This window comes from Schistocerca cancellata, chromosome 8 (assembly GCF_023864275.1).
Source record: "Schistocerca cancellata isolate TAMUIC-IGC-003103 chromosome 8, iqSchCanc2.1, whole genome shotgun sequence".
Taxonomy (NCBI): Eukaryota; Metazoa; Arthropoda; class Insecta; order Orthoptera; family Acrididae; genus Schistocerca; species Schistocerca cancellata.
In genome coordinates, this window is record NC_064633.1 from 63,396,822 (window position 1) to 63,412,646 (window position 15,825).

The 15,825-nt window shown below is 45.0% G+C and overlaps 1 protein-coding gene across 2 annotated transcripts in view; it reads left to right on the plus strand.

The window, feature by feature from the left end:
- The window catches only part of LOC126095244 (ubiquitin-associated protein 1), a 98,272-nt gene that overhangs the window by 73,761 nt on the left and 8,686 nt on the right, over positions 1-15,825 (plus strand). The gene's annotated exons all lie outside the window — the stretch shown is intronic.

The following is a 15,825-nucleotide window of genomic DNA, read 5'->3' on the forward strand; positions in this document are numbered from 1 at the left end:
TTCACTGAAATTGAGAATGGTCTCTAATTCTTTGTGTGCTCTTTTTGGTCCAGTGGAAGAGTGGACCGTAAGGCCCTGATCTGGTCAATAAAGAAATGAATAAATATGACATCAAATAGTGAAAGAGTGTCATATCAGTATAAATGAAATTCATTACAGAAGGTAAAGAGGATTATATGAGTAGAAAGTCTCTTAGGGGCCTATTTATTGTCAGCTGGGAGGATACAGCCCCCTAGGATATGGAGACTGGTTGTTCCCATCATTTCCAGCATAGTCTAATCCACGTATATGTTTCAGCTGTGGTCATTGGGTATGTTATGGAAAACTGTATGGAAGGAAGGATGATAGAGATGAAGCACAAGCTCGGGTCAGATAAGGATGGGGAAGAAACTCAACTGTGTCCTTTTCAAAGAAAGCATCCAAACCTTTTCCTTAATAGATTTAGGGAAACCATGGAAATCCTAAATTTGACCTCTGATGGGGGAATAAGGCCTTTCCAGTTTAGATTTGAGTGCAGTCTTTATTATAACGCATGATTGGAACATCTTATTCGTTGCTGGTGGAGGGGGTAGGTGGGGGAGCAAGGAACATTGGGGGGGGGGGGGGGGAGCAAGGAACATTGCTTTTTGTCAAGAAGGGGCACAGGCTTCCATGAAAAGAAACCACGATCATAGGGTGAGCAATGTTCTGAGAAAATACATAGAATTAGTATGAGCTCCCTGAGGCAACTTCCACACTTCATCATGGTAGTGTGGGGCTTAAGCAGATATGCAGTTCTCTGTTTCTAATTTTTGGATGCCATAATTTTCCCAATGTTTCACATGGACTGAATTAGAGTTAGAAACTTATTGTCTTGATTTGTACAAATTTTATTTATAGGTTCAATGTACATGAGAATTGGTAAACTGCATAATCCTCCAGAGCTACAGAGCTACCCCCCCCCCCCCCCCCCCCACACACACACACAGATTGTGTCACCTTGGTGTGATTTGGTGAGAGGGGAAAGAGGGTGGATTGTAGGACGGCTGACAACAGGAAAGGAGAGGCAACAGGGCGATGAAATTAGAATGTGGTACCAGTCAGTTCTCTTTGGACAGTTGGTGGTCATATCCACATAAAGACAGTGCAAATTACATTAGAACTGGTATATAGCATGGCTACTTTCACAGGTGGCCTTGATGTGGCTGTAATGGGCCTGGAACAGGATGTTATGTATCAATGCGTAGGACAGATTTTGCTCCTGGGTCTTCCACAAAGATATGCCCCATGTGGCAAGGAGTTGAGAATAGTTGCAGCACAAGTATGGACAAGGATACTTCTTAGATTGGGTGGACAGAGGAATGCCACGTTGGACACATGGACAGGATTTTGGGTAGTGTATTCCTCATTTTTGGGCACAGTGATTCATAGTCAAAGTCCTGGTGGAGGATATGATTTAAGTTTTTCTGTTTTGGGATGATACTGGAGAATGAAGTTGCTCCTTTTGCATCTGGTTTCTGGATCTGTTTGGAGAATTAGGGGCATATGTGGATATGGCATGAGAGATCTGTTTGCAGACTAGGTTTGGAGGGCAGTTCCTGTCTGAAAGATGAAGTAAGATCTTCAGAATATTTGACAAAGGACTGCTAATCATGTAGATGTCAACCATAAGTGGCTGGACTGTATGGGAAAGAGTTTTTAGTATGGAAGGGATGGCAGCAAACAAAATGGAGATAATGTTAATAGTCAGTGGTCTTGATATGGACAGAAGTTTTTTGGAGCCGTCAGAGAAGTGGATATCAACATCCAGGACTGTGGCAAACTTGACTGAGAAAGACCAAGTGGATTGGAAAGAAGGTATTGAAGCTCCAGGGAAACGATAAAATGTGTAGCCCTGGGTCCAAATCATGAAGATACTCTCAATGAATCTGAACCAGACAAGGTGTTTAGGATCTTGGATGGCTATGGATATTTCCTGTAAATGGTCCTTAGACTTTTTAGCATATGAGGGTGACACACACTTGCCCATGGCTACATCATTTGTTTATCTTTCTCTTGGAGGAGAATAAGTTGTGGATCATGAAATAATTAGTTAGATGTATAAAGGAAGAATTTGTGGATTTGGAGTTGGTAGGATATTTGAAAAGGTGATTTTTGACAGCAGCAATCCCGTGACCCTGAGGAGTGTTGGTGTATTGGATTGTGATATCAACAGTGATCTCTGGGGATCCAGGTGGTAATGAGGTAAGAACAGTTGACAAGGATGAAGGGGCTGATTTGTGTCCTTTATGTGGTAGGTCAGGCTGTGGCCAATGAGTGGAAGGTGTTGGTCAGTAAGAGCTGAGATAAGAGGAGGAATATGGTATTAGGGTAAATGTTCTGGGATGGGCAGCAAGATTTGAGCAAGGATTGTAGGTTATGCTAGACTTCCGGGATGGAGGCACTGTGGTAGGGCTTGTGGGTATTTTGGGTGAAATAGTCAGACAGTTGACTGATACATTCCATCAAGTAATAATTGTGCTTCATCACAGCAAATTTCACATTTACATATTTTAGTTTTCTGTGCTTTCACCACTTTTTAGGAGTACTTCAAACTCTGGGATTTTGTTGCAAAAGCTTCTTCAGTTGAGAATCAGAATTTTAAGATTCTTCCCTGATAGAGGCATTACTTTGGGTCTTACACTAATACTTTAGGGTCTCGTACAATTTAATCATTTTCTCCAATGTACACCACTGTCTGCAGCTGGTAGGTTCCTGTTCCCTCTGTGGGTGCCAGAAGAGCATCTTGAGTTGTTAAATGTGGCCTCCAGTGTCACACACAGTGCACCAAGTGATCCCCTTCCCATCCCTTGCTACAGTTTTCATAAGAGGTACTATTATTTGCTGTACATTCAAACTGTCAATGATTAACAGACCCCTAGCCTTTTGCACATACTCCCCCTAACACAGGACACAACATGTTTCCCAAAACGTATGTGTCTGACTTGCTTACTTTCAGTTTTAGTATGAGACAGTACCTCAGACTTCTTGGTAAGGGCTATTGTTGTAATGCTCAAGAATTCTCCTTGGTCTCTGCCTCCCATATACAAGATCCTACACCTACAACTGACACATCACTCGCAGTGAAGTCAGTGAATAGTAACAGCTCATTTATTTCCAGGAGAGGTGACATTATCAATGAGAGGGGGTAGTATCTTTGGTATCTCTGGTACCTGACACTCAGTATTTTGCTCAAGATGCCCATTCATAGCAGCTTCCATTCACTTGACAGCAGTCAATGCAATTCCCAGTCACTTGTGTGTGGCATCTTAATTCATCCCATGCCCAAGGACAGCATTGTCAGTGGAGCTACATTGTGGCTGGAACAAAATTTATCTGAACAGTAAACAAATAACTTTGAATTAATTTTATTTTCTTCTTTTAGTTTCATGATTATTTTCTTCTTTTAGTTTCATGATCTGTTACTCTACAAGAATTGCAGGTTCCTTTTAAGAACTGAAGAGACAAAGGCCAGGAGAGTGGTCTGTGTTACAACAGAATAAAAACCTTAGATAAAGTTTACTGATTTTCTTGAAGCTGACTTTGTGTCTTGAATTTTTGTGAAGTTTATGATCACAGACTGTCTCTAGCAAAATTGTTGGAAATAATGGTAATTAACAAGTGTGGACAGTAAACAGTACTGTTCAAGAGAGAGATTAAATGGAACATCATATGCTGTTTAAAATACGATAAACACAATATTATTCTGCTCCTTTTGACTTCATAAGAGCTATGTTTATATCATGATCATAAACATTCAAGCATTTACTTACGACAAACAGGTCAAAGAAAGGAAAAACTAGATCACCACTATTGATTTACTATGAAATACATTTCATACAATACTTCTGAGCTTCAAAAAATACTCAAAAACTACATTTTTCATCGCACAAGCACATATTGAATTTGGGGGGGGGGGGGGGGGATGCAGAAGCACAAATGTAGTTTACAAATGATGATATTGTATGAATTTTGTATAACTAAAAAATATGCAGTAGATCATGATACACATGAGCTTGACACAATCGGTGAAATATAATGGGAAAACAATAAGAATGTCTGTAACTTTTCACTTGTATTCCCTGATTGAACAACTTGATTTTAAAAGTACAGTTCTGTGCAGCTCTGAGGGTGCAAGGCACATGAGAATTTATTAGTGGAAGGACATCTGCTCTCATACTTGAGGTGCTCTGCATGCTACTGTTGAGGATGTCTTCCTGCCAGATGGTATGACTCCACTCATGTATGGTGCTCTCATCATCTTTAAAGGATTATGTGGCTATTTTTTCAAATGAGCACACTATTAGAGCAGTAGGAGGTATACTAAGTTCTAGGATGAGACGAGAGTCCTGTGGAACCTCATTTATACGGGACCATAAGTCATTTGGATAATCAAAAGGCCAGAAAGTCATAAATATAATGACATGTGTTGCATGCTGCAAAAACACACATTATGTTAATTTCACAAAAAAATAATAATAATTTTTTTCACAAAAATGCTGACTATATATTGGAAAAGAAAACAAACGATTTTTGTGCTCTTGAACAGTTGGGAAGTTTCTCCTGAGCCAATTTCATATGTTGGTTATGTGCAACACAAACACACAGGAGTTTCATCAGCATTAGTTTGACCAAAGTTGTTTGCAAATAAATAAATAGAGAATTATTTGGTCCAGCTGCATTGCAGTCTCTGTGTCTGCCATAATGGCTAAATATTAAGCACCAGTTTACTGAGCTAATCCATCATCACTGTCATCATTGCCTGCAGACAAACAAGCAGTGAAAATTTTGTCGTCACAAATAATACCACAGCATGGGCCACTGTCATTAGGTGGGCGCATATTTGTGTCTATTACACCTATTTCCGAGCATGCTGGAATACTTGCAAAAGTCAGCAGCAGTGGTTTACAACAATTGCCTTTCCTCCCCATGCAGGTCTGGGGTTTAGAATAGGCCTGAGATATTCCTGCCTGTCTTAAGAGGCAACTAAAAGGAGTTTCACATGTTTCAGCCTTTATGCGATGGTCCCCTGTAGAGTTTGACCTCCATTCTTCAAAATTTTCCCAAAGAGCGAGCCAACTGGGGAAGGGCACCTTACAGGGTGCATTATGTCCATTGTGCATTGAGATCTTTAGCCCACTTTCTTGTCGTCAAATTGCAGTCCTGACAATGCTCCATCTCTTGGGCGAAGACACCTTGCTGGGTGCGGTTTGCACCGTGCACTATGCAGTGTCGCTTTCTGCGTTGGTGATGATCATGGACTTCTTTGCACCTGATATCCAGCATGGTAGCCAGTCCGTTGTGGTGGGGCCGCCATGTACCCTGTTGGTTATAGCCCCCTGACCACGCAGGGATCGCTCTGCTGATGCCTGCATCATAAAATCCCCACATATGCCAAGGGGTAGATGCCCATCCCCCTGGGGCATTGGGGACTCTCAGCAATGGCCATCCTGCCAGGTGGCCTTTGCTGCAGCTGGGTGGCACCTGTGGGGAGGGCCCCTGGTTGGAGTAGGTGGCATCAGGGCGGATGACACGCTATGAAGCGTAGTCCATCCACTCTTGCTGGTGGTGAAACACCAGCAGTCTCTGACCGATACCAAGCTCAGTTCAACGCACAGAAGAACAACCTCAAATCGCTCTCCTCCCTGGCCACACCATGGGAGGAACGTCAGGCTAACAATGACAGCGGATATTATTTGCCCCGGTACCTTCTATGTTCGAGAGGTGATGGGTCATCTTCCATGACGATGAAGCCTCAGTTTTTTGTTGAGCATTCAGAGGACAAGTTTGGGGAGGTAGTGGGCTTGTCCAAAATGAGATCTGGGTCAGTCTTGATGAAAACAGCATCGTCTGTCCAGTCACGGGAGTTACTTTCTTGTGACAAGCTGGGGGACGTTTCTGTAACCATCACACCCCATAAGAGCTTAAATATGGTCCAGGGTATCATATTTCACAGGGACCTTCTTTTGCAGTCCAACAATGAGCTGCACGCCACATTTCGTCCAGTGTGTCCACCTGGGTCCGAGGGACAATCAGGTTGCCACCGGTGCCTTCATCTTGGCCTTTGAGGGCAATACGTAGCCCGAGAAGGTCAAGGTGATGGTCTAACGCTGTGATGTAAAGCCCTATATCGCTCCCCCAATGTGGTGCTTTAAGTGCTGGAAGTTCAGCCATATGTCTTCCCACTGTACTTCCAGCATCACATGCCAAGATTGCAGACACCCATCACATTCCAATACTCCATGTGCCCCGCCTCCCATCTGTGTCAACTGCGGAGAGCACCATTCGCCTTGCTTGCCAGACTGCAGGACTTTCCAGAAAGGAAGGAAAATCATGGAGTAAAAGACCCTGGACCGACTGACCTACACTGAGGCTAAGAGAAAATTTGAATGCCTGCATCCTGTGCGTATGACATGGTCTTACACCGCCGCTACATCAGTTCTGGCACCATCAGCTCCCCCAACCCAAGTCACCTCTCAGAGCCGGAAGACTACACCTGTCCCCGGGATGGTGGAGGGCATTTCCTTCCCTGTTGCTCCTGCACGACCCACTTTGGGAGCAACTCCCCCCCCCCCCCCCCCAACCATTGGGGACGTCTGTCCCCACCTCTAAGTCAGAGAAGTGTAAGTTGTCTTTGGCTTCTCTCGCTAGGAAGGGTCCCTTGGGTCACTCCCTTCCCAGGTTTATGCTAGTGGGAAAGAAGACACCCACCAGTGGCTGAAGAGCCCAAAAGCAGCCGGTTGTAGGGCTTCACACTCATCCTCAGTCCCGGAGACTGATCCAGTGAAGTCCTCCCAGCCAGGGAAACCCAAGGAGCAGCGAGAGAAATCCAAAAAGAAAACCCCTAAGACCAATGAAATTGCAATGGAACCCACACCATCACTACCTACAAGCTCTGCGTCTGAGGATGGGGTGGAGATTTTGGTGTCAGCTGAGGGCCTAGATCTCGCCAGACACTCAAACAAAATGTAGATACATTGCTCAGGAAAAAAGTCAGTAGCAGCAGGTGACCCTGAGGCGTAAACTGCCTCATTGAATGTTCCATGCCTTCCCAGTCTCATGATGATGTCATCTTCCAGTGGAATTGTGGCGGTTTTTTCCACCACCTGGCTGAGCTGAGGCAAATGTTAAGTTTTACACCTGCTATCTGCATTGCCCTCCAGGCCCAATGTGGACCTGTGTCCTCCGGGGCTATAAGGGATATTACAGGAACCGTAGCAATTATAACCGAGTGTCACTTGAAGCTGTGGCTGTCAGAATAAGGATGACCCAGGAAATAACTGTCTGCAGATGGTGCAGTACCCCTGAATGTATTAGCTGCACTGATTGATCAACTCCCAAACCTCTCCTACTCCTGGGAGATTTTAATGCCCATAACCCCTTATGGGGTGGTACCATGCTTGCTGGCCGAGGCAGAGATGTTGAAACTTTACTGTCTCAGTTCATCCTCTGCCTCTTAAACACTGGGGCCACCACACATTTCATTGTGGCTCCTGGTAGTTACTAGGCCATTGATTTATCAATTTGCAGCCCAGGACTTCAACCATCTATCCACTGGGGAGCACATGATGATCTGTGTGGTAGTGACCACTTCCCCATCTTCCTGTCGCTGCCCCAGCATCAGGCACATGGACGTCTGCCCATATGGGCTTTAAACAAGGTGGACTGGGAAACTTTCACCTCTGCTGTCACTGTTGAATCTCCCCCACATGGTAACATCGATGTGATGGTTGAGCGGGTAACTACAACAATTGTTTCTGCGGCAGAAAACACGATCCCCCTCACTTTAGGGTGCTCGAACCATAAAGCAGTCCCTCGATGGTTGCCTGAAGTCACTGAAGCAATTAAGGAGTGTCGGTGAGCTCTATAACGGCATAAGTGGCATTCTTCCTTGGAGAACCTCATAGCTTTTAAACGGCTCCATGCCCGTGTTCCCTACCTTAACAAATGACTGAAGCAGGAGTGTTTCGAGAGATACGTTTCGGCCATTGGGTGCCATACGTCACCGTCCAAAGTCTGGGCAAAGATCAAACATCTTTTCGGCTACCAGGCCCTAACAGGTGTCCCTGGTGTTACCATAAATGGCGTGTTATCTACTGACACATCTACTGACACAAACGCAATTGCCGAGCACTTTGCTTGAGCCTCTGTGTCTGAGAATTACCCCCCCAGCCTTTCGCACACTCAAACAGTGACTGGAAGGGAACATCCTCTCATTCACTACATGCCGCAGTGAATCCTATAATGCCCCATTTACAGAGTGGGAGCTCCTCAGTGCCCTTGCACATTGCCCTGGCACATCTCCTGGGCCTGATCGGATCCACAGCCAGATGATTAAACATCTCTCATCTGACTACAAGCAACATCTTGTCATCTTCAACTGGATCTCATGCGATGGCAGCTTTCCATCACAATGGCGGGAGAGCACAATCATTCTGGTGATCAAACCCGGTAAAAACCTGCTTGATGTGGATAGGTATCGGCCCATTAGCCTCACCAACGTTCTTTGTAAGCTGCTGGAAAATATGTTATGTCGGCGGTTGGGTTGGGTCCTGGAGTCACGTGGCCTGCTGGCACCATGTCAGGGCGGCTTCCGCCATGGTCGCTCAACCACTGATAATCTTGTGTCCACTGAGTCTGCCATCCAAACAGCCTTTCCCAGATGGCAACACTTGGTTTCCGTCATTTTTTTACTTACATAAAGCATACAACACGGCCTGGCAACATCTTATCCTTGCCACGTTGTATGAGTGGGGTCTCCGGGGTCCACTCCAGATTTTTATCCAGAACTTCCTGTCACTCCATACTTTCTGTGTCCAAGTTGGTGCCTCCCATAGTTCCATCCATATCCAGGAGAATGGAGTCCCGCAGGGCTCTGTATTGAGAGTCTCTCTATTTTTAGTGGCCATTAATGGTCTAGCAGCAGCTGTCAGCCCCTCCGTATCACCTTATCTGTATGCAGACAACTTCTGCATTTCGTACTGCTGCTCCAATACTGGTGTTGCTGAGCAGCGCCTACAGGGAGCCATCCACAAGGCGCAGTCATTTGCTTTAGCCCACAGCTTCCAGTTTTCAGCCGCAAAGTCGTGTGTCATTCACTTCTGTGGGTGTCGGGTGTCGTACCGTTCCCCCGGAACCCGCCCTTTACCTTAATTACGATCCACTCACTGTAGTGGAGACATTGATTCCTAGGACTGGTTTTCGACACTTGATTGACTTGGCTCCCTCATCTTCCTCAGCTTAAGCAGAAGTGCTTGCAGCACCTCAGTGTCCTCCAGCAACACCAATTGGGGTGCAGATCGCTGTATGCTGCTGTAGCTCTATGGAGCCCTTGTCCAATCCCAAATTGACTATGGGAGTGTGGTTTATGGTTCAGCAGCGCCTTCAGCGTTGCGTTTACTCGACCCTGTGCACCACTGTGGGGTTCGCCTAGCAACGAGCTTTTAGGACGAGTCCGGTAACCAGCATACTGGTGGAGGCTGGTTTCCCTCCATTGCAGATCAGACGTGCACAACTGCTCATCAGTTATGCAGCACACATTCGTAGTTCCCCTGAACATCCGAATTACCATCTCCTTTTCCCACCCGCAGCAGTCCTTCCCCTGCATTGGCGGCCCAGGTCTGGGCTAACAATTGCAGTTCGCGTGCGGACCCTTCTCTCCGAACTGGAGTCCTTCCCTTTCCCACCTTTACTGGCAGTCCATTCACATATGCCTCCATGGTGTACGCCTCGGCCGTAGCTTCGTCTGGACCTTTCATGTGGCTCTAAGGACTCTATTAACCCTGCGGCTCTCCACTGTCACTTCCTCTAGATTCTTGACGTGTTCCGAGGCTCTGAAGTGGTTTACACCGCCAGCTCGATGGCTGACGGTCGTGTTGGCTCCGCCTACGTGCACGGTGGCCGTATTGAACAGCATTCCTTACCCAATGGCTGCCGTGTATTCACTGCAGAGATGGTGGCCATCTCTCGTGCAGTTCAGTATCTCCGTTCATGCCCTGGGGAGTCTTTTCTTTTATTTACAGACTCCTTGAGCAGCCTGAAAACTATTGACCAGTACTACCCTCGTCATCCTTTGGTAGCATCAATCCAGGTGTCCATCTATGGCCTGGAACGGTCTAGTCATTCAGTGGTGTTCGTCTGCACCCCTGGTCACGTCGGAATCCCAGGAAATGAACTTGCTGACAGGATGGCCAAACAGGCTACACAGAAACCAGTTATGGAGATGGGCACCCCCGAAACTGACTTGCATTCATTATTACGCCGCAAGGTTTTTCAGCTTTGGGAGACGGAATGGCAAAATCTCAGTACGCACAACAAACTGTGAGCCATTAAGGGGACCACGAATGTGTGGAAGTCCTCGATTAGGGCATCTCGCAGGGACTCTGTGGGTGGTTCTCTGCAGGCTCCGAATTGGCCGTGCACGGGTGACCCACGACTACCTCCTGCGCCGTGAAGATTGACCTCAGTGTCGGTGCGGCGCCCGGTTGACAGTGGCCCATATTCTTCTGCTATGTCCTTCTTTGGCTGCCCTGCAACTTCATCTTCAGTTGCTGGACTTGTTATCATTGATTTTAGCAGGCAATGCCTCATTGGATGATTTGGTTTTACGTTTCATCCTTGAGGGTGGGTTTATCATTCAATCTGAGTTTTAGCGCCTGTCCTTGTCCCTCTGTGTCCTCCACCCTAGTGCTCTTAGGGTGAAGGTTTTAATGTGTTGCAGGATGGTTGGCTTTTCCTTTTTATTTTCGTGGTTGGCCAGTGACTGTAATCTGCTTCCTTGTTTTAGTTTCGTCTAACTGTTTCTTGCATGTCTGTTGTTCTCTTGTCCTCTTTTGTTCTTTTTTAGTGTTTGTTGCCTTTCCTTCATTCCTGTGGTCTTTCCTTTCTTTCTGTTGTTTTATATATTTCATCTGTTTTATTCTCACACTTCTGGCATTGTTTTATTAGGAACATGGGACTGATGACCTCGTAGTTTGGTCCCTTTAACTCTCTTTTAAACCAACCAACCAACCAGCCTTTCATCCATATGAAGTTTATATTGTTGTTCATGTATAGTATCACCTTAATTCTCTTTGATGTTATTTTACGTTTGCCACAAATGGAGACAGTACAGTATTGTACACAGCTCAGTGTTAACTTGGTAACTAATAAATGAACTGGATCCATGTATTGTGGTTGCCTGAATTTAAATTGAAATTTAATGATTCTCATCATAGATTGTTTTCCATACTGCATCAGGAATATCAAATACTACTCTGCTACCTGAATAAAAGTACTAATAATGGAGAGAATTGGCAACAAAAACAAAGCAACTTTTAACAGTACACATTGGTGCATAGAATATATGAGACAGTTTACATACCAGTAGACTTTCAGAGAAAGATCCATACAAATCGGAAAGTTGCAGGAGTCAACAAGTGCAATAATTATTGCACAATCAACTGAACTGTCCGTGCATCCAAGTTGATGACAAGAATGATATACAGAAGAATCAAAAAGAAACTTTAGGATCTGTCAGATGATCAGTTTTGCATTAGAAAAGGTAAAGGCACCAGATAGGTGGTTCTGACATTGCAGTTGATAATGGAAGCAAGATTGAAGAAAAATACACATACATTCATAGTATTTGTTGACTTGGAAAAAGTGTCAGACAGTATCAAATGGTGCAAGCTTCAGGGACAGATGATTAGAATGGAATTAAAATTCAGTGTGCTGATGACATTGCTATCCTCATTGAAAGTGAAGAAGAATTACAGCACCTGTTGGATGTTCAGTAAACTAGATGAAAATCAGTAGTGTCATATCTCAGTGAGGAATTTGAAACTTTCAGCACAAGCCAGGAGCATATAGAGGAACTATGGATTAAGTTTAAAAGAATAGTTGACCACGCACTGGATAGATATGTACCCAGTAGAACAGCTCATAATGGCAGGGAACCTCCATGGTATACAGGCACTGAAAAGAAAGTTGTAACGAAACAGAAACTACAGCATGATAGGTGTGAAACAAAGTGTAGGGCTATAGATAGAGAGACACTGAATAAAACATGTTTGGCTGTCAAGAGAGCCTTCAGTGACTACTGTAGCGGAACATTGTCAAATGATCTTCCACTGAACCCAAAGAAATTCTGGTTGTATGTAAAGGCTGTTAGTGGCACCAGAGGTAGTGTCCAGTCCTTAGCAATTGATAAAGGAACTGAAATTGAGGGTAGCAAAGCAAAAGCTGAAGTGCTAACTTGGTTTTCAAATGTGCCTTTACAAAGGAAAACCCAGGAGACTTGCCCCAGTGTAATCCTCGTAGCACTGAAAAGATGAATGAAATAAGTATTAGTGTCAGTGGCACTGAGAAACAGTTGCAATTGTTAAAGCTGAACAGAGCTCCAGGGGCTGATGGAATCCCTGTAAAATTCTATACTGAATTTGCAGCTGAGTTAACCCTTCTTCTAACTATAATCTGCTTAGATCCTTTGAACAAGAAACTGTGCCCAGTTCTTGGAGAAAGGCCTAGGTCACACCCATCTATGAGAAGGGTAGTAGAAGTGATCCACAAAACTGCTGTTCAGTACCCTTGACATCAATTTGCTGTAGAATCTGAGAACATATTATGAGCTCTAACATAATTAGGTTTCTTGAACAGAATGACCTCCTCAGTGCCAACCAGCATGGATTCCGAAAACATCCATCATGTGAAATCCAACTCGCACTTTTCTCACATGATGTATTGAAAGCTTTGGATCAAAGCTGTCAGGTAGGTGCTGTATTTCTTGATTTCCGAAAAGCATTTGACTCAATACACACCTATGATTATTGTCAAAAGTACAATCACATGGGGTATCAAGAGAAATTTGTTACTGGGTTGAGGACTTTTTGGTAGGGAGGACGCAGCATGTTATCTAGGATGAAGAGTCATTTTCAGATGTAGAAGTAACTTCACGTGTGTCCGAGGGAAGTGTGTTGGGACTCTTGTTGTTCATGTTGTGGTGGCCTAGCAGACAATATTAATAGTAAAATCGCACCTTTTCCAGGTGGTGCAGTTGTCTATAATGAAGTAATATCAGAAAGAAGTTGCATAAATATTCAGTCAGATCTTGATAAGATTTCAAAGTATTGCAGATATTGACAACTTGCTTTAAATTTTAAGAAATGTAAAATTGGGCACTTTACAAAATGAAAAAGTAGAGTATCACTGAGTCACTGTTGGAATCAGCCAACTCATACAAATAGCTGGGTGTAACACTTTGTGGGGGTATGAAATGGAATGAGCACATAGTTTGTCATGGGTAAATCATGTGGTAGATGTCGCTTTATTGGCAGAATATTGGGGAAGTGCAATCAACCTACAAAGGAGATTGCTTACAAATCGCTCATGCGACCAGTTCTACCCCATGGGGCTCTCCACTCTTTGGTGAGTACGTGCTTGGCTACCACAGGACACCAGCCTTTGCAGTGCTACTTCCCTTTCCGTGCTGCATTGTCTATCCCCCTCCTGTTCCTTTCCCATCCCTTGGGGAATGAGTCATATGCCTTCTTCAGGAAACCAGAGTTCTTGGTAAAACTGTGTATGGTTTCATCCTGTCCATCCACCTTTCTTTCCTAGTCCATCCTTTTCTTACCCTTTCTCTGCTTTGGCATTTGTGGTCTCTTTTTCCTTACATTTTTCTTCCTCCATGTGCGTCCATGAAGGCCAGCCCAAATGTTTGATGCATAAAAGGTGACTGGGCAACACGTGATTCCCAGCCCCAGATCGACAAGTAGGACCCGTTCATTCCCCCTGGTAAAGGCCAGGCCCAGGGCGGGGTGATTGCCTGAGCTGGTACCTCCCTTCATACCAATTGAACCTTCTGTCTGGAGTCTGGGAGGTGTGACCTGAAGTGTGGGCTATCATCTAAGGCAGGTGAGCTGTCCCCCCCTCCCCTCAGGGGTGGGTACAGCAGGAATGAGTGTGGCATTGGAAACACTGGAAATCATGGGGAATTTCTCTGCAGTAAGTTCCTCATCTTACAAACGTAAATGGGTTGAGATGAAAGAATAGACACCTCTCCTGGCTCCACCCCAATACCTCGTGGTGTCGTGCATGGAAGATGCTCACAATTTCATGACAGTTAGTCAGTTTGTTATACAGAAGGGGTCCTGTGAAGTCGTGCTTTAGATTGCATAATGGGATCGTGCTTTTGGTGATGGATAGAGCTTTTCAGGCACAGAAGCTACTTAATGCAACACTTCTTCACAGCTGTCCTGTTGAAGTAGAGACCCACCACACTCTGAACTCCTCCCATGGTGTCATATACACTTGGCTACTTGGACTGACCGAGGCTGAAATAACAGCCTATCTCACTGACAGAGAGTCACTGCAGTTCACTGTGTCATGAAAAGAGTTGATAAAGAATTAGTGCCAATCCATATTCTTTTCCTCACATTTGACCATGTGGTACTTCCATCAAAAGTTAATGGTGGCTACAAAGCCGTTACTGTCAGACTATATATCCTGAATCCCATGCATTGCTATAAATGTCAGTGCTACAACAACACCCATGAATCTTGTGAAAATGCAGCCAAATCCATAACCTGAGGCAGGGATGCTCATGAGGGTGCATGTCCTCCTCCTCCTCCTCCTCCTCCTCACTGTATCAACTACAAGGGTGATCATGCTGCTTCCTCATGTGACTGTCCAATCTACCTCAATGAGAGAGCCGTTCAGGAGATCCAGGTGAAGAACAAGGTTCGTACTCATATTGCTCAGAAAATGTTAGCTAGCCACAAACATTGTACACCACCCACTGGCAATTGTAGCACAGTTCTAACTACACTCCGAGCTATGAAGGAGATGGCTACGCAGACTTGCGATTTCCAGTTTAGTGCCTAGTTTTGAAATCGTTCAGCTCGAAGCTCACGCCCTCATCTTCACCTGCTATGGGTGCACACCATACCAACAAACCTCTGCCTGCACCAGCAAAATTACATGCCTCGCAAACAGGAACACGGAAATTTAAAAATTAGTAGTTCCATACAATGACTTTGTGCGCACATCTAGCCAGGCAATGTCTGGGTCTGCACGTGACAAACACTAAGGTTTTAAGCAGTCAAACAAAGGCAAACAATCATCCACTTGCCCACCTCGAAACGATCTTCCACTTCCCCACCTTGATGTTCTTCATCAACAGTGTCACCATTCGATACCGTCACCTGGCTGACTTCCATTTCACCAGGACGCACTGCCAACAACTAGTTCACTGGCCAACTGAAGGCGATTACATACACTTATGTCAAACTAATAGATGAGGATCCTCTAGCCTCTGAACCTGGTCATTGTGCATGTTCAAATTCTGGCACTTGGCAGCCACCACAGTTACTGCCCCCTTATTTGACCACCTCCTGTCTATCATTGGATATGTTTATTCTCCAATGGAATATTCACAGCTTCAGATACTTCCCAGTTGTTTTCTGCCTCCAGGAAATAAAATTACATCCTCATGATCACTTTCACCTCCGGCAGTTCGCTCCAGTCCATTTTGATCTACCCCCAGAGGCAGGGACTCCGGCGTGTGGGGGAGTCACATTGCTAATTCGAGATGACGTCTGTAGTCACACCATTTCCATGCACACCCAGCTTCAAACTGTTGCTCTCCATCTTTACCTTCCCAGTTTCACCTTCTCTCTTTGCAATGTTTACTCAGCCTTGTCTTCTGCTGCCACTGTGGCAGACATTTTGCAACTTATTGCTCAACTTCCTCCTCTCTTTTTGTTGCTCGGTAATTTCAGTGCCCACTGCCCCCTTAGGGGATCTCAACACCCCTGTCTGAGAGGCTCT